The following is a 20,118-nucleotide window of genomic DNA, read 5'->3' on the forward strand; positions in this document are numbered from 1 at the left end:
CCAGAGGCTAAACAAAAAGCATAACTGACTAGCTCTTTTGTGTTAATTATTGTTATAAAAGAAGAACCAAGTAAATGCCAAATCATCCCCCAGAAGGAGGGATTACAAAATGGCACAGATCTATTTCACATTAGAATCCAGAAGTGATACTAGTCACTAGTGAATTAATTTTGAAATGCTGACTAATTCTGCTGCCATTTTGTGTCTGGCTTTTCTATTACCCCGTTTTCCCAAAAATAAGACCCAACCAGAAAATAAGTCCTAGCATGATTTTTCAGGACGCTCGTAATATAAGCCCTACCCCCAAAATAAGCCCCAGTTAAGATTGTCAGTCAGATGGGTGCATTTCAGTGGTGGGTTTCAAAAAATTTTACTACCGGTTCTGTGGGTGTGGCTTGGTGGGCATGGCATTTCTTGGTGGGCATGGCTTGGTGGGCGTGGCAGAGGAAGGATACTGTAAAATCTCCATTCCCTCCTGATCAGCTGGAACTTGGGAGGCACAGAATAAATGGGAGCGGAGCCAGTCAGAATTTTTACTACCGGTTCTCCGAACTATTCAAAATTTCCGCTACCGGTTCTCCAGAACTGGTCAGAACCTGCTGAAACCCACTTCTGGTGCATTTAGTACTGTATTTCCCCCAAAATAAGACCTGACCAGAAAATAAGCTCAGATGCATCTTTTGGAGCAAAAATTAATATAAGACCAGATCTTATTTTTGGGGAAACACTAAGAAAGTGTTATTTATTTTTGTTGGTACTTTAAATTGTTCTTCTGTCACTAGACTAGACTATATAGTGACTCTAGATAGGTGGCCATATAAGTCTTTAAAAAAAAGAAAGAGATGGTATTAGTTGAAATATGTGATTTAAGATTAAGAAATAAGTGTTATGGCAAAATAGAACATATAAAATTTTGTTAAAGATGACAAAAAATTGAACAAATTGATGACCAGATCAAAGCTCTGTTCCAAAAAGATGTAATTTGTGTGTTTGGAAAAAATAAAATTAAAAAAAAACTTTTTGCAAAAAAAAAAAGTAAGAAAGAAAGAGCTTAATCAAAGAAAAAATTCCTTCAGATTACTGATTCCACACTGGAATGCAGAACTGTAGAATGTCTTGTTCAACTTTCTGTCTGAAGCAAGGCAAAGGGAGACCTGTCATCTCCAGTAATGAAGTCTGGTTGCTTTTTATTTATGGAACACAGGTAAGGTGTTCATCCTAGGGAACAAAACATCCGGAACTGCCCATCTATATTTTATCTTTTAGATATGGAGTTTTCAGCTGTAGTTTAAATTTCTGCTTGTGCAGGAAGAAACCTGTAAAAACAAAGGCATAGTACAACATCTAAAGAAATCATTGTTTTTCAGGAGATGCCTTGCAGCTCAATGGCCCATAAGACCATCCAATATAAATTCATTGATTGAAGTCACACAACAAAATATATTGTGTCTGCCAATTGCTCTTCTGATTACCATGCATTCTACCCCTTATTTTTTAAGCTTCATAAATTAGGGTAATAATAACAATGGCAAATTACTTTTCACTTATTTGTGCCATGGATATTTTCATGTTTAAACTAATTGCTGTCTAATTTAGGGATGCTAATGAGTACAAATTATTAATGATTTAATTTAATGCCTTTGGTACAGATGCTGATGTCAGGGAGGAAGGGCTTGGAAAACACTAGAGTAATGGTGCAACCTATTAAGGAAACTCCAAATTTTACTCTTCAGTGGGTTTCATTTGGATTCAAGCTCTGGATGGATTGCAGTGAATTATTTCATAACATAAATACAGAGCTCCTATTCAGATAAAGTGGTTCTAAGGCAAATCAGAATTGAGGATTTCCTATAAGTGATTCTCATGAGTGCTATTCAGCAGGTTCTGACAGGTTTTGGAGAACCGGTAGACGAAATTTTGAGTAGTTTGGAGAACTGACAAATACCACCTTTGGCTGGCCCCAGAGTGGGGTGGGAATGGAGATTTTGCAATATCCTTCCCCCAGGAGTTGGGTGGGAATGGAGATTTTGCAGTATCCTTCCCCTGCCATGCCCACCAAGCCACACCATGCCCAGCAAGCCACGCCCACAGAACCGGTAGTAAAAAAAATTGAATTCCACCACTGGTTATTATTATTATTGCAAGAAAAAAAATAACACAAGGAAATAAGAAATGCTACCTGTCTCGCACACCAGATTTCCCATGTCTTTTCTTCCCCAGGTCATTCTGATGTGCAAGGACAATTTCAGCTGAATAAATGTAGTACAGATGCAAATGTGTTTTATGATTGCCAGAGGTTTTGCCAGGTTTTGCAGTATGATCCCATATTATTAGAACTGCATAAAAGGAATGAATGCCTTTGTGTTACAGGGATATTTAGAAACACTGGCTGTGCCCTAGCCAAGCAGAAAAATGATGAGGGTAACAACATTGGGAGACGAAGTCCAAACAAATGGATTGAGACTCCTCAGCAGAAACCATCTAAAGTAGAAACCATTTAAAGTGTATTTCTTGTTGACTGATACAGTAGTAGGTATGGAATTCTAATATAATTTGATAAAGTAAGGCAATATGCGCAGGAAACATTTCACATGATTATGATTATTTGTGCTGGGCTCAGTGACCTGCTTCCAAATATCAGTTATCAAAGAATAACAATAGCAGGAAATTATGACTCCCAACTTCTGCTTGTGAGCTCCATAGACATATTTTATTTATTGATCTATCATATTTAAGAACTGCTCATCTCCCATACAGAAGGAGGTGGGAGGTGTACAATGAAATATTGAAAGCAGAAAAAACAGTATGTAAAATTTAAAAGAGGCAAGGAATGTTAGAAATTGATTAAGGGTGGGGAGGAAGGGCTTTCAGGGCTCTAACCAGCCCCATGGTGTGTCCCAAGCAAGGGCACAGGTGCATGTTTTTATGCCTTTATGGAAAGCCAGGGGAGTGGAGGCCATCTCACTCCACAGGAGGTGGGAAGAATGTTCCATAAGACAGGGGCAAAATCAGGGAATGTTCTCTTCCTTGATTGTCAGTCAGAATTCTTTGGCTGACATGGTCTCCAATGTACCCTCCCCGTTCCACCAGATGGGATGGACTGATGTAATGGGATGGAGATGGTTCCAAAGATAATCTGGTCCTGTAGCACTTAAATGTTATAACCAACACCTTGAATTGGACCCAGAAGCGGACTGGCACTCAGTGCAGCTGGTGAAGCAGAAGTGTTACATGTGCCATTCTTTGGATGGCCAAAATTGCCGGTGTGGCCACATTTTGTGCCAGCTAAAGCTATCCTACTTTTCAAGGGTAGCCCCATGTAAAGCACATTAAAGTAGTCCAAACAAGAGATGACAAGGGCATGAGTGATCAAGCAGAGAGTCTCCTTAACCAGGAAAAAACCTAATTGGTGTACAACATGAAACTCAGCAAAGGTCCTCCTAGCCAGGATTGCCACCTGCTCTTTGAGGTTTATATGCAGTAGTGCAACTCCCTCCAAGACCAAAAGTAATAAACTCCCCAATGCAGAGAGGCTCCCTACCCACAACCACTCTCTCTTACTAGGGTCCAGTTGAAGTCTGTTGTCCTCCATCCAGGTCTCCAAATCCTCAAGATATGGTAAAAGAATGAAAGCTATCATTGTCTACTGTACAAAATAAAATGGTGGACTAAGTTGGGCCTTGGCCTAATCCAGCAAGGCTGTTATATTCCTACGGGGCTGTAAAAAAAATCCACATTACTATATAGCAGCAACATTTGTTTCTCTGCTTTGTTTTCATCTAGTACAGAGGTCAGCAACCTGTGGCTCTGAGCCGCATGTGGCTCTTTCACCCCTCTGCTGAGGCTCCCTGTCACTCAAAATATATGTCACAACTGTCAATGTGCGACACCCACCGGCAGGCTATTTATTGAGCTTTTCAACCCCCGGTAGGCCAACCATGGATAAATCCAAGAAAAGAAAAGTTTCAGAAGAAAACAAAACATTTAATTCAACTACATACAGTATGCTAGTTTTGTGGTTGCTCAAGAAATAGTCAGGCACAGGAAGGGTTTTCTGGCTCCCGGTGTTTTCTTTTCTGTGGGAAACGGGTCCAAATGGCTCTTTGAGTGTTTAAGGTTGCAGACCCCTGATCTAGTGGTTGTCCCAGCTTTTTCAGACCTGGCACTTTGACTTCTTAGAAAATGAGATCTCCCATTTGTGCAGATTCTCATATGGGCACTTATGGAAGTATCAGTGTCATTCCTCCTTTCTGCTCTTGCTTTGGTTGGATATATGAAACAGGATTCAATTTCTTTTTTTTCTTTTTGCTTGACCTGATCGACAAAGAATAACTTTAAATTTAAATTTAATTTAATTTCAGAGAAAAATATTCCTATTCAGCTGGAAGGAGACAGAATGGGGCTATCGGGTAGCCAAAGAAACCCTAGTTAGTCCATGGGATAAATCATTTCAGCAGCTAGTGACCAAGAAGCACAAAGCTAAAGCTGGGGGGCTTTTGTGTGTTGTGCAGTTTTGCACAAGTAAAAATTGAAAATAGACTACAATTTCAAGACCAGGAAAAAACTGAATCATTTCAAGGGAGTGAAATAAAGGATTTTTAATGACAATGAATATAGTCATATATGCCTAGAAAAGAAGTGTCTGGTGGTATTTTAATCATGATGCTTTTAAAAACTTATTGGAAGCTTCACATGCTCAACAGCTAAATAAGTGAAGGGCATAAATTATGGACCATGCTTAGTTATTGTTGACATTGGCTTTCCATACATATGTACTGTAAGTATATTCTAAACTGCAAGCCTTGCAGAACTTTTAAAATTGATATTAAGAGTTGACCATGCTTCACATTAATCTGGAGAGAAGTTTTTCAGGGCCACCAAGTGCTGGTGTTCATGCCTTCCAATTTTTAATTTTCAATTTTGAAAAGTGTTAGGTATTTGAGACTTTCTTTAGGAAGTAAATGAGCATGAACATCTGAAATATGCTCCAGATTGTATGCATCTAGTTGCTTACAATGTATTGCAGTAGCAGTAACAACATAATTACATTCTTTGAATCTTCTGAATCTCACAATTTGATGGTATTAGATGGAAAAATCTTTGAGGTGACTTGGGAGAGCTTCATGGGTCCCTGAAGTCCAGCGATATGCATATGAACATGTTAAGTTATTCACTGTCATCTGTACCTGTTTTTCAGCTCATAATTTCTTCTTAGAGTATGGTTTACTACCTAAGAAACTTCACCTCTTCCCATAGGACCAATGAAAATGTTTGGCTTCCAAATAGTTAATTTAAGAAATCTTTTGAACCAAAAACCATTATCTATTAGTGGCTAGATAAAAATTGATTTAGCCCCAAGGATTTGCCCTTAACCAATGAAGGCATTTTCCAGAGGAGATGCAGAGATTTACTATCTTATTACAGAAATAAGTATTTATTTATTTATTTATTTATTTATTTATTTATTTATTTATTTATTTATGTTTTATGTTTTATGTTTTATGTTTTATATGTATGTATGTATGTATGTATGCATGTATAAGCATGAATTGAATACATAAAATAGATACAAATAGAGAAAACATTGGGACAGGGGTAGGCATGCTGGTTCTCTTATGCACGCCCCTTACAGACTACTTAGGAATGGGATGAGGTCAACAGTAGACAGTCTAAGATTAAAGTTTTGGGGGTTTGGGGAAGAAACCACAGAGTCAGATAGTGCATTCCAGGCATTGACCACTCTGTTGCTGAAGTCATATTTTCTGCAATCGAATCTGGAGCGGTTCACTTTAAGTTTGTATCTATTGTGTGCTTGTGTATAGTTGCGGTTGAAGCTGAAGTAGTCATTGACAGGTAGGACATTGTAGCAGTTTTTCTAAGGATTTCACCTTATGTGAGTCACTGCATACTGATGTGCAGTTGACACTCATTGTCGTATCTGGGTGCACTGTGTTGCCGTACTGAGACTCCTTAATTGGAGGAGGGGTAGGAGTCGGCTGTGGTATAGGAGTTGGCCGTAGAGTAGGAGCCGACCATGAAGTATGAGTAGGCTGTGGTGTCAACTCATAGTCTGGATGCAGGGCGGTTGGGTGCTGGTTGCTTTGGCATCCAACTGCTTTATTTCTTCATTATTCCTTAAAGTAAGATGTTCAGCTGATTTGCCTGCTGGGAAGGTTGCTACTGTTTTTGTTTTTAAAATAATAACACTGATGGTGTTTGGATTTGATCAGATATTGAATTGGTTAAGTTGGCCTGTTCAGCAATAATTAAGCAACAATCGATGGTACTTTACTGTTCATTCCTGCTGCTTAGATTAAGGGTTGCCAAAGATTATTATTATTATTTTTTTGGTGAGATATGAAAAAATTGTGGCTGAAGGCTGTTATTTGCTTAATTTCCAAGGCCACAATGGCTATGATGAGCAGAGCTAGAATTTTCAAAGTCCTTTTTTGCCAGATGGATCTTGTTAAAATAGAGGAATTAACCCTATTGATGGCATAGCACATCTATTTTATTCTCTTTTCCTACATAAAACAATTACAGATTTGTTATGCTGCATTTTTTTTTCTTTTTTACGACCCTTTAATCCAGCAGTGAAATGCTACCAGTTCGGGCGAACTGACAGTGATAAAAACTACCGATTCAAGCCAACTGGTAGTAAAAAAAAGCTACTGGTTCCTCCAAATTGGTATTTCCGACGATCAGCTGTGCCACATGATTTAAAATAAAAGCACCTTTCTAAATCACACAGCACAGCTGTTTCCCCCCCTCACTGTTCTTCTTACCTTCCCAAGCCCCCTTTTTCTGTGTGAAGTGTGCGTTTGGTGCATACTGTGCATGCGTGCATGAAGTGCTCATTTATGTGCACTGTGCATGCATGTGCGTGCAGCGTGCATTTGGTGTGTACTGCGCATGCGCGGGCAGTGAACTGGTGGCAAACTATAGGCACCCTATAAAAATCCCTTTTTATAGGGGTGGAGTCATGGTGACTGAATAGAGTTGAGTGTTTACTGACTGGATGCCCTTCCTGATACCTACACAGAGTTTGCAGCATATATTTTCTCTGTGCCCTGATAAAGATCTGTCACTACCTAGAATTGAACTCTCAACCTTCCGACCACTACGCTGCTCATTTGTTATTCTGCAATATCAGATAGGAAAGAGAGAGAGAGGAAAGGAAAGACAGAGTAGAATTTCATTGGCTGGTCACAATCACAATCTCCACCAACTTGGAGTTGCAAATTTATTCCCAACTGTACATCTTTGCATGTTTTCCCTGAGATCTGGACTTATGATTGGCACAATAATTGGGAATTACATTTGGCTATAGTCAAAAGCAGAGATAGGAAGAAGAATCCTGCTCAAGTATTAATTGTGTGGGGAGGCAGGAGGCAGGTCATAAATGTTGAAATGTGACAATGTGAAAGGATAACTTCACTTGTCTAGACAGGATTCTTTTCATTTTTGTTACCACTCAACCAATGTTTCATCAGTCTTGCTACTGAAATTCTGATAAAAACCAGTAATATCTACACTATTCAGGAGGTTGTTTGAATTGAATACAGTAATAGAAGCAAATATTCAGGCAAATTTGTTTGTTTATATCCCACCTTTATTATTTTTACAAATAACTCAAGGTGGTGAACATATCCAATGCACTTTCCTCTTCCTATATTCCCCACAACAACAATCCAAACATCTGTTTCTTTCCTGTCCGAAAGGTGCTTTTTCAGGAGACAACTGGACTTCCTTGTTTTTTCTTTTGAAGACATTTCGCTTCTCATCCAAGAAGCTTCTTCAGCTCTGACAGGATAGTGGGGAATGGAAGGATTTATGTTCCTTGCTGACAGCTGTCCATTTGCATCTCCGCCTTTTTTTTAAAGCACCTTCGGGACAACCATGACCTGGATGACTGAGAATCTCTACAGTCTGTTTCTATACTATTTTTCATTATTTCCTTTTTTGGCATAGATGGGTATTGGTATAAAAATTAATGGAATTTTGATTAGGATGAAGCACAAGTAGGAATTAATATTGACAGAGGTCAATCTTAGTGCATCTGAAGAACTAAGGCAGTCTGCTTGAGAGAATTGTAGGGGAGATTGTAAACTACTGAGACATTTCAGTAGTTAGCAGTCTACAAACAGCACATAAATAATGTAAATAAATAAAGTCACATTAGATATGTTTTTGAAAAGATTACCAAAAATTGTGTAAGCCTCCCTCATCCAAACAGATCTGCCCTCAGATATTCTCAATTTGATAACCTCATCAATTATTCTGCTTTAGTCAGTATCTCTAACAAAAAGCTCAACTAGACAGCAGCACTTAAAGTACAGTGTGAGGTCCCTTTCAGGGAGTCATCAAAGTCAAATTAATAAATATTTTAAAATTTCTCAGTTTAATTTCTAATACAATAAATATTGATAGATACAGCCTACATAAATTAAAACTCGTTGTGGCCCTGACTCATTTTCAGTAATGTATATTAAAATAGGGGTAGTGCAAACGAAATGTTTTGAGAATCAGTGAATTAGACCATTTTGATTTCACTGCACTATTCAGTCTAATGGCAAGGGGCCATGTACAGACAGAGAATAGAGTCCAGAATGAAATGAAGTGGACAACTCTAATTCAATTCTACAATTTGCTTTCATGGAATATATTGATCAAAGCTTCAATTTGAAGCATTCCTTCAAAGCCTTCCTTACCCATAATAGAGAGGCTGTTTCAAAGTCCTAGAACAGCATTAAAATAAATCATCTAAGGACTTTATTCCAAGCCTCCACAGAAATGACTCACTCCAACTAAAAATCACACATACGCACATACACATATGCCTGCTCTTTTGGCGGCAGGCATTTCCAGAATTTAGGGAGATGGAATAAATTGACATGCAAATACAATAAAATATTCCTTTCTGAATGATAAGCTGCTTTTTCACCAAGTTCTTCTTCTTGATGCAACTGGTAATGCAGTCAATGCATGGAGCAGGACACCAAACTGGAATGTTCTGAAAATGGCATTGTTAAATTGCTAGAAAGCCACACATTCTAGTCATTGGTATGTAAGTCTATGTATAAGTTATAAAGTTCAGTGGAAACCTTTAAACTAGCATATCTCTCACATACATACACATATACATATACTTTCACATATACACACACATACAAACACTACCTTACAGACTCTGCAGGAAAAAGCAAACCAAAATAAACAACCCCACCCCGAGTGATAGCACAAGAACAATCTCCAGGCAACAGTTATTATCTACTAATGTAAGATCCACAGGGCAAAGTAATGGCATTTTGAACATAAATGCAAGACTAACCCTAACCCATCAGGCTAGCTCTTCAAGTGATAACCGTAGTTTTGCAAGCATTTTTGGTACTTAGAACCTTTATTTGAAAAGTATAGTGATACACATAAACACAAAATATTGATGAGAGATTAACTGCAGGGCTATTCAAATTGTTAGCCAATGATAAAGTGATTTGGTTGAATGATTTTTTTTTTTTTTGTCCAGGATACAATTGAGACTTTTTCCTACACGGGAAGTTTCACTTAACCAGTAAGTTTATCCTTGACCAGTAAAAGCATGCTTAGTTTGAAGGAGACAAATGTTTGATGACAGGTAGTTTTATAGATAAAAGAATAGGAAGAGACCCTAAAGATAGTATAAATTCTGTAAGAAAGGATTCTGAAGGCCAGTACTTTTGTGAAAGAAAAATAAAGATGAGCTCTATTTAGAAAATGACATTATGACATTTATCTGAGTTATCTAAGTGTGTCTAGGACTATTAGCCTGTAATATCCTGTCCTCCGTTTCACACACACACACACATACACACACACACTGTGTCTGTCTCTCTCTCTGTGTGTGTGTAGAGAGAGAGAGATATGAACACAAGTCAGTTGAAGGGTCCGCATTGCACAAATAGGAAATAGGAACTGATGTCAAGGAAGAAATGATGAAAATCTTTAGAATATCAGTATAACTAAGAAGAGGCATAGTTCCATAGATACATGCAACATAAGTCTTTTGGACAAGGAATGGAGATAAAAGTGCAAAGTCTCTTTGCTAATTACCTGGTCCTATGCCATTTCATTCTCAAAAGAATGAGGAGGATTATTCCAAAAGATACTTGCACTGTAAAAGAGTGGAAAGCCATAACCCTATTCTAGCCATCATCATATCCTACATTTAGCCTTCTGGTGTTGCTTTGCAGAGAAAAAGATTCAGCTGTGGATCTCTGCAAGTGGTATCCATCTGCTAGACAAAGAGTTCTCACAGAAAGTAGTGGTTCCCTCTAAAGCAGTGGTCTCCAATCTTGGCAATTTTAAGACTTGTGGACTCAACTCCCAGAATTCCTCAGCCAGCATGGCTGAGGAATTCTGGGAGTTGAAGTCCACAAGTCTTAAAGTTGTCAAGATTGGAGACCACTGCTCTAAAGGCTCCTTATGTCCCTCATATCTTTTTTTGAAGATTGAGAAGATACTGTGGACCCAGGGAAGATATATGGGGAAGGGCAATGGAGGAGCAAGAAAGAAAATCTCAGGGTAGACACATAGTCATTTTGCATAATATAGTTTTCCAACAGCGTAGGAAACCACAGAGATTCTTTGGAGAAGGAATGCAGAAATTAGGAAAACAAAAATTAAGTCAGGAAAAGAAGTAAAGGTTAGAAAGTTACTCCACCTGAACTCCAACATTGAAAGGGCTGTCGCAAAGAAGAAGGGGTCAATCTTCAAAGCACTTGAAGGTTAGATAGAAACAATCAATGGAAACTATTCAAGGAGAGAACCAACCTAGAAATAAGAATATTTTTTTCTGATAGAACAATTAATCAGTGGAATGGCTTGCCTTAAGAAGTTGTGGATGCTCCAACACTAGAGGAGATTGGACAACCACTTGCTGAAATGATATAGGGTCTCCTACTTGAGCAGGGGGTTGGACTAGAAGATCTCCAAAGTCCCTACTAACTTTATTATTCTGTTATTTTCTTTGGTATAAGAGAGAGGAAGTTAAAATGCTATCTAGCTTTCAAAATGCTGTTACTGTAGCCCTTTATCAAGAAAGTAGAGTTTGGTATTTCTTGTGAAGTCTGTTTCCTATAGATCTTATTCAAAGGGCTGATATGAGAAGTGACATGATTGTAGCAGAACTTCTAAAAGCAAATCCAGAACAGTGGTCTTCTGTATTAGCTTTTTATGTTCATGTATATAGATGAATCAATCCAGATGCCCAGTGAGGATAAATGCTGCATAACCATCCCAATCTTTTAAAAAGGAGACAAGTTCAATACAGCAAATTGCTGCCAACTGTATTAAGTATAATAAGCAAATTATATGCCAGATGTCTCTATATAAGATGGATGGACTGAATAATGTAATAAAAAATTTAAGTATTGAACATGCTGGCTTTTAACTAGCTTTTCAATGTATCAAGGTATCAAAATTTGGCTGGAAAATGTTCATCTCTCATCCAATTTTTACACTGCCTTCTTTGACCTGGAGAGGGCTGTTGAATCATTCTGTGGTAAGCAACTATAGAATAGAATAGAATAGAATAGAATAGAATAGAATAGAATAGAATAGAATAGAATAGAATAGAATAGAATAGAATAGAACAGCTTCCTCTTGAGCGTAGATGTTTGCAACTAATTGTAATGCTTGATGAGCATACCTCAATGCAAGTTAAATGGTATGCCAGTAGCATTCTCACACCCTCATTTCCTACACAAAAAAATATATTAAACATAGATGTACCCTTGTTCCTCTTTTAGTTAACTTTTATATTTAATGTATTTTACAAATTCTACCTATATATGAATTCCACCTTCTCTTCCAAAATCAGTCTAATCATCATATTTTCTCTAATCTGATGATACCACCATTCTTTCTTTAACCCAAGTTGACCTCTGTTGCTGGCTGTGGGAATTGGCTGAAATCTGCCACACTGAGAGGCTAGAAATCAACTATTCTGAATTAAAGATACTGCTGTTCATGAAGAAATTGCCAATATAAGTGGAAAACTAATAATTTTCCAGTTGAAGAGGTGCTTAAATATTTAGGCATTTACATACAATCCTCTACTTCCTGGCTGTATCAAACCTGCTAACATATTTTACATTACTGCCTCCCTTTATTTTGCTTGATTTTTAGAACATATATCCCTACTTTTTACCTGCTGCATTGTTTAGAAATAGACATTGTTTGTTTTCTACTCACAGACTTTTCAGTGGAGAGTTCCAAAACCATAGAAAATTTTGCTCCTTTGGTAATGCCATTAGGTTTCAGATCTGATTTTGTTACAGGATCCAATCTGATCCAGTCATTGGGACCAGAGGTTTGTCTTCCGAACAATGGTGAAATCCTAATTTTTTAACTACAGGTTCTGTGGGCATGGCTTGGTGAGCATGGCTTGGTGGGTGTGGCTTGGTAGGCATGGTAGGGGAAGGATACTGCAAAATCCCCATTCCCTCCCCACTCCCTGGGGGAAGGATATTGCAAAATCTCCAGAGGTGGTATTTGCCGGTTCTCTGAACTACTCAAAATTTCCTCTGCCAGTTCTCCGAACTGCTCAAAATTTCTGCTACTGGTTCTCCAGAACCTGTCAGAACCTACTGGATTTCACCCCTGCTTCTGAACTTTCAGACTCGTGCTGGAGTCCATCTTCAGGGAATTTCTCTCTAGCAGCTACTAAGTTTGTTGGATAAGCAGGCACAAAAACAGCTAGGGAATTGATTGAAGCCTGGAAAACCAGTCCCTCATCAATCACGACGAGTGCTGATTTTCCACCAGCTTATCAAGTACTTAGAAGTTAGTACAAGTAAATGATAGCCAGTGACTTAATTGTCAGCCCTCAACACCCCAATCAACATCTAAAAAGCCACATACAACAAGCACCATATAAATACCACACACAAAATAGCACACACACTTTGCTAGAGAGATGTTCCCTGAAGATGGGCTGCAGTATGAGTCCAAAAGCTCTGTAGAAAGTCAGCAACCATCTGCCAGAAGAATGAAATATTTGGGGAAATATTAAAAAGGCAGAATATTATATTTCCCTAAAGGAGAAATGCTCTTGGAGACAGAAAGCAGCCCCCAAGTCTTTCTTAATAGCCCCAGAAGATATTTTGTGCCCATTAAGAAAGTTTGGATCAGCCTATTCAGAAACCATCCCCAGGTTCCCTTCCCCAACCAGAAGCTAAGATCAGCTTTTAGGAATACAGATTTGATAATCCATTCAGAAAGACTAGGTCAGTGATGGCTAACCTTTTCCAGACTGAGTGCCCAAAGCATGTGCACGCACAAACCCCCAAAATGCAATGTGCGCAGAGCCCCCCTGCATCCCCCTCCCTCTGCACATGCACGCACATGTCTCCCCATGCGCTCCACCCCCGTACAGGTTTGGCAGAGACCCAAAGACTAGCTGGCCAGTGGGAGGCGTGCACGCATGCATGGCAGAGCTGAACTGGAGCAACGGCTAACATACCGTAAGAGAGGGTGCTGCGTGCCACTTCTGGCACACATGCCATAGGTTCCCCATCATAGGTCAAGACAGAAACTCAGATAAGCAATAAACAAAAGCTTGACAAAATTAGGTCAGACAAACACCTAGGTTTTGCATTTTTGCTTGCTTATAGAGCCAGTTATGTGCCCTACATAACCCCTACATGACCCCATAGGAATCTGACAACAGTCAATAAAATATTAAAGCAGGGGTAACCAACCTTTCGGACCTCAGGGATCACTACATTCATAATTTTAAATCCCGCAGACCACTAATGTGATCTGCCTAATGACCAGCTGGGTAGGCATGGCCAACTTGATGTCACTCACATCGAGAAATGCCTTGCCAGCCTCTACTTACTACTCCTCGCCTACCAGCCTGGGCTGCTTAGGGCCCCAACAGGAAGCAGTTGCTGGAGTTAAGCAGTCATGATGAGGAAGAGTTGGCAAAACAGCTGGCTCAGTTCAAATGAAGCACCACACTGAGGACTACGAGCATAAGCTTTCCAAGCAGAGGGAAGACCTGCAGGAGTGCAAGGTCAGGTACCGGTGCCTGGAGACTCAGCAGGCTGAGATGGTCAGCCAGTTCCAGGCTCTCCCACTGGAACAAGGCTCTCCTGCTCTTCGCCACCAGCGGCACTTCCCTCCAACCTTCGCCCAAAGCCCTGCACCAGGAGGCTGAAGCAGACCCCAAGTTGGAATTTCTGTCCCCCTCTGACCCACACAAAAAGACCCAGGAGGGGGAGACTGTCTGCAGCAACACAAACGTTCATTGCAGGGGCCATAGTTTGAGGACCCCTGATTTAGTGCAATATAAAAAATGCAAATAATTTTTCTGTGGACCACCGAAATTTTCTTGTGGACCACCAGTGGTCCATGGACCACCAGTTGGTGACCGTTGTATTAAAGGACATGTTCTTGCACAGGAACAGGAAGCTCAAATGCAAAGCTCAAAGGTATAAACCCCCCCCTCAACTCCATTTTGTCAGCTGCACCAGAACCACAAACCCTGATGGTTCTGTTCATCAATAAATGGACCCTCTTTCCAATCAGCCTCCAGCCTCCATTTTGTCTCCAGTGCCTTTGTCCCAGCTTGGACCTGGACCTGGATATTTCTTCCAACAGCTTGGAAGACAAAACCTCTGGTCCCGGTGACTGATCCAGATTGGATCCTGCAACATTATCCTAGGACATGTACTATATATTCACCTTCATTCCTGATTTTGTTACTCTCTATTAAAGGAAATGGGTTTTTCTTCTTTTTGGAAGTGAATGCTCAAATCCCATTAAAAGAATTAGGGCTAGTGAAAATCCTCTTACCTTGTCAGTGACTGAAGATCCTTTTCTCCTTTGTTTTTTCATATCACAATGCATGCATTTTTGCATGTTCAGTTGACCTTTGGGTGGTCAGGAACTAATTTTAGAAGAATTATACACTGCATATGTTTGTAACATGGGGACAGGGAAGGAAGAACATTTTTTAAAGTGCCTAGAAAGAAGAAAGAGGAGCATCACCAACCAAAAGAGTTACCTTGTTTATCCCCCACTTTTTTTTATAAACAAGGCAAATTTAAAGCACCCAGCACTGGAGCTGAATATGGAGACAGAGACAAGATTTATGTCCCTGGTCTGCATTACTTACAAATGTAGAACAGTGTTTCTTTTCTAAAGATGACAATTCAAAACATCAAGTAAATTTCAATATGTACCATTTCCTGCAACCTAATGGACAGAATGAATAGATGACAAGTGATTAAATTATACCCAGAGTAATAAAGAGCAAATATCTAGAATCAGCTGTTTCTTCATTTCCTCTTTCACAATATATACTGCATAATGTATGCCTATGAAATGTGACTTCATTGGGTTAAAAATGCTTAGTGATTTTCCCATTGCAGCACAACTCTACCACGTTAGAAAGAATTGCCTTTAAAAGAGGCAATATGGAAAAATGAGAAACAAAATAAAACAGAGAGATTTCCTGAAAAGGTAGTTTATGAAAGAAATGGGCAGATTCCATTCAGAATTGGCAACTGGTATCTTTCTGTATTTGTTGTTACTCAACCTGAGCTCTTTAAGGTTATGAATCAAGTACATAATAGAATAACAGAGTTGGAAAGGACCTTGGAGGTCTTCTAATCTAACACTCTGCTCAAGCAGGAAACCCTATAATATTTGAGACAAATGGTTGCCCCATCTCTTCTTAAAAACCTCCAGTGTTGGAGCATCACAACTTCTGGAGGCAAGTTGTTCCACTGATTAATTGTTCTGTTAGCAATTTTATCCTTAGATTGGTTCTCTCCTCTTCTTGATTAGTTTCCATCCATTGCTTCTTGTCCTGCCTTCAGGTGCTTGGAGAATAGGTTGATCCCCTCTTCTTTGTAGCACCCCTTTAGATATTGAAGCACTACTATCGTATCACCCCTAGTCTTCCTTTTCATTAAACTAAATACACCCAATTCCTGCAACCATTCTTTGTATATTTTTAGATATTCATATCATTTAAGATATGAATATCATATCCTTAATGTTGCTACTTATTTGTGTTGTAATTCTTAATATGAGGGGAAATTTAGGGAATAATGTTACATTACATCCATTGACTTTTAATTAAACTTCCATTTAAATGTGAATTAAATTTCTACAGAGAATGAATTCTATTAAACTATATTTTTGTTTTGACTTTGTCCATTTGCTTATCTACTTTTGAAGTGCAGTTCTCAGCAATCTATTCATGGGACAAGTGAAACAAAAGATTAAATGCTCATGCTATAAATGAAATAATGGAAAGAAAAAGGAAGACAGGAAAAAAACAGACATTCTGAATATTCTGTGTTCTAGAAATTCCTGATGAGTTAGGAGGTCACAGAACATAGCAGTGAAATGTAGCTTCTAATTCTGGAGGCTTACTTTATATAAAACCAGACCTAAAACCAAATACAATAAAGTTACAATATAACTTATATGTAAATATAACTAAGCTTAATCTTACCTTGACAGGTATATTAAAAAGGGGATATGTCTCATCCTGTTTTGAATTCTATAAAATTAAAGGTATATGAAGGTGATGACCTGTGTATATAAATATGGTAATAAAATATTCACCCTGTATTACAATATTTTTGGGAAATTTGTACTGAACATTGAGCAGTAAACAGAGTTTTGTATTTAAATAGTGGTTTTATCTACAAAGCATGTATACATACACTTACTTTAGTCAGACCTCAAACAAACAGCAATCAACAATTACAGCATGGAAACACACACACACACAGAGATACACCCCAACAGGGCCTCTTGTTATTACAAGCTCTTAAAGTGATATCAGCCCAAACACCTTGCTGACTCATTCCCAGTATTACATCATCATAGCAGCTGGTCAGCTCTTAAATCATAATCCTGATAGCTTTGATATTGATGTTGAAACAGGATAAGGTATTTTTTATTCCTTCATGCTTTAAGTATTTTGTTATTTTTCTAAAAATAAATCTTCCTTCCTTCCTTCCTTCCTTCCTTCCTTCCTTCCTTCCTTCCTTCCTTCCTTCCTTCCTTCCTTCCTTTTTTAATTTCAGTGATAAATATGGTTGACTTCAGCATTATTCTGTATAATCTATTCCCATAGGCAGCATAGAAATGGATTAAAGGTACTGTTGCTTGCAGTTTATGATGCTGAACAAAATATTTTAGTAACACTTAAGCCACTTTACTGAACTATTCACAAATCCATATCATAAGCTTTCCTAAAGGTTCTTTCTTTGGAAATAATATTTGTATTGAAAATTGAACCGATATGAAAGATGCTGATATTGATGTTTTAAAACATCCTGCCTGTAAGGCAGACATAGGATGTTTAGAAGAGATTACCTATACGAATTTTAAAAAATGCTTACTGGTATATTATTTGAGATATGCTAGAGAGAGTACTGCCTCAGGAAGGGATGTACATAAAGAAAGAGCCAGATAGTTTTTGGAAACACTGATACTGAACATCAGCAAAAGAGAATAAAATTAGTAAGCAGGTAGAAACACACAAACTCTTAACATTTAAATTGAAAACATTGTATTTTGTGATTATATACAGCAGATGTTCAGAGGTGGTATTCAACTGGTTCAGACCTGTTCGCCTGAACCGGTAGCAGAAATCGTAGGTGGGGCCGCCCACCCGCCCAGGCTCCAACTTGTACTATTTAAGCACATTTTTGAGGTCAGGTACATGCGCAGAAGGTGTGCGCAGCAGCAAAGTGCATACGCGGAAGGCTGGGCGCATGAGGGGACGTGCCTGCTCACATTTGCGAATTGGTAGGGAAAGTAAGTGAATACCACCCCTGTAGATGTTCCTTTAGTTTGTCCGCTCCATGGTTTGAAGCATATTAGTCAATGACGTCTTGGACTGATATGCAAGGCAGAACATCAGACTGAATTACTAAATGATGTAGTTTTCCAAATGTTATGATGCAGTTTTTAACTTAAAAATAAAAGGACCAACATTCTTATACAAGTGCCCATTTTAGATACCAATAAAGGAGAATATTTGTAGCTCAGGGTTGAAATGAGGGGGTCTTTGGTATTGTCTGAGCTTGTAGACAATTTCATTATCCAAACTAGGTAACGTAATCAGTGCTAGCAGTGATGTTACCTAGTTTGGATAACAAAATGCCTGCAGGAAAACAATCAAGCATAGAGAGCACCATGGACTCTGCACACTTTAGGACAAAATTTGCAAGAGTTTCTTGGGAAAAATATTTTAGGTTGCAGTTGTATGGCTAAAGGAGAGTATCTCAAGGATCATAGTTTTCTATGACATCTAGCCTCCATGGATGGAGAACAGTGGAGAGAGAGAAGAGAAGGATTTCAGAAAAGGAAATTCTAATTGGCTCGTCCTTTCTTGATGCTTTGGTAATAGGCAGAGGGAATGATCTTGAGGGGTAGGAAGAAAAGCTGCTACAAAGACAATGGTCAAATAAAAGGAACCTGAGTCTGGGGAATAATTCTAACTTCAGAAAATGTCTCGTCCCGCTCCCCTAGTTCCCAGGAAGATAGAGGAAGGGAGACGGTATGTATACCAAAACTTGCAAGATTGATATTAGTCCTTCAAGGTAGACCAGAATAGGAAACCAAAGTCATGCACACCAATATCACTTCTATTACAAAGATTTAGTAACAGAACCTTGCAAGTCTGAAGGTTTGTTTGATGACTGGTGTCTCGGTAGTGGTTCTTTCTCCTTCCTTGAAAGGCTAATCAAGGCCCACTATAACTTCAGAGATATGTTTAACCTCTTCCTCTTCCTCTCTCAGGCGGAAGCTCTCATCTAGAGAGAAACAAAGGAAGAGAGGTTCAGGCTCATAATGGGAGGCACCACCGCATCCCATAGTCAGTAGTCTCAAGAAAAAAAAATGGGGCAACAGCCCACCCACCCCCTCCGTCTCTCTTCTACCTTTCTGGGCTCAGTTTGGCACAACGTTGAATAATCTGAGGTTTCTACTAAAGAGATTGATCCATCCAGGATAAATATTTCGCTTACCCAGAAAACAGCTACTCAGAGCTGCTTCATGAAGCAACCTTGTTCCTTTCCTTTCCTTTCCTTTCCTTTCCTTTCCTTTCCTTTCCTTTCCTTTCCTTTCCCTTCCCTTCCCTTCCTTTCCTTTCCTTTCCTTTCCCTTCCCTTCCCTTCCCTTCCCTTCCCTTCCCAGAATTTAGTTTAAAAAGCTTTTTAAAAAGCTTCAAATGCCTAGGCTAAACATGAAACGAACAAACTGGCACCTGCTGGTAACCATGACACTACTTAAACAATGGACATCCCAGAGACAGCTCAAGCCTGGGGCAGAGGTCATTCTGGGTAAACTGGGGAACATTTTGCCCTTATTTTTTGGCTAATATTTTATGTCTACTTTTGCAACAGGTTTTTTTATTTTGTTTGTTTGACTCTCTAACCAATAATTTAGATGTCAGCTAAGAGAGCCATGCAAGCTTGTACAAAAAGCTAGAGGGAAATTCAATTTGTTTTCGTATAAAATGCATTAAAATGATCATTTTAAATTTTATTATTACAGTCTACAGTTATCCATTAGTCTATTCAGCCTTAATTGCTGTTACCAATGCATCCAGTATAAAAAATACTAACGCAGTTCTTACATAAGCTTTAGCCTGTAATTACAAAATACCATATTCAAATAACAACCTCTGTGCTCTTAAAATACAGATTTTCTTGCTTTAACTGTTGAAAATTCAGCCACTATTTCTTTTAGATCCAGTTTTTCAACTACTTCATGCTCGACTGACACTGTGACAAATCCAACAGGACTCTCCCTGCACCATTGTTGAACTGAGATAAATTTTATCACTTTAACTTCAAGAAGCTATGTTCTCTATTACCTGTAGATATTGGCAAACTTAAAAAAAAAGTTAGGATTATACTCCATGATTTATGGTATTTATTTTTGCAGTAAGTAAAGTATTTTAAGTTAATAATTCTTCAGACATGTTTTTTTCAAGCCTTTCTTTTTTATGTAGTAACCATTTAAATAAAAGAACAAGCAAATTAAATGAATTAGGAGGGAAGGAAGGAAGAAAAAAATGAATGCAGAAATAAGTGCACAAAG

At 38.6% G+C, this 20,118-nt stretch overlaps 2 long non-coding RNA genes across 4 annotated transcripts; both read right to left on the reverse strand.

Annotated features, from left to right (window-relative positions):
- Window positions 1-1,162: 1,162 nt before the first annotated feature.
- On the reverse strand, window positions 1,163-16,589 carry LOC148116869 (uncharacterized). Of its 3 annotated transcripts, none has more exons than XR_015733894.1 (4): window positions 16,511-16,589; window positions 15,161-15,240; window positions 14,839-15,007; window positions 1,163-1,316 (listed from the first exon to the last, which is right to left on the reverse strand). It is a non-coding gene; the product is annotated as an uncharacterized LOC148116869 (long non-coding RNA). The 3 variants fall into 3 exon arrangements; XR_015733893.1 differs by lacking the exon at window positions 1,163-1,316 and adding an exon at window positions 8,226-9,013; XR_015733891.1 differs by lacking the exon at window positions 1,163-1,316 and having other exon boundaries at window positions 14,791-15,007.
- A 2,064-nt stretch (window positions 16,590-18,653) lies between these two features.
- LOC148116870 (uncharacterized) lies at window positions 18,654-19,349 on the reverse strand. Its single transcript, XR_015733895.1, has 2 exons — window positions 18,954-19,349; window positions 18,654-18,827 (listed from the first exon to the last, which is right to left on the reverse strand). It is a non-coding gene; the product is annotated as an uncharacterized LOC148116870 (long non-coding RNA).
- Between the last annotated feature and the right edge of the window lie 769 nt (window positions 19,350-20,118).

This window comes from Pantherophis guttatus, chromosome 1 (genome assembly GCF_059756535.1).
Source record: "Pantherophis guttatus breed Tessera chromosome 1, ASM5975653v1, whole genome shotgun sequence".
Taxonomy (NCBI): Eukaryota; Metazoa; Chordata; class Lepidosauria; order Squamata; family Colubridae; genus Pantherophis; species Pantherophis guttatus.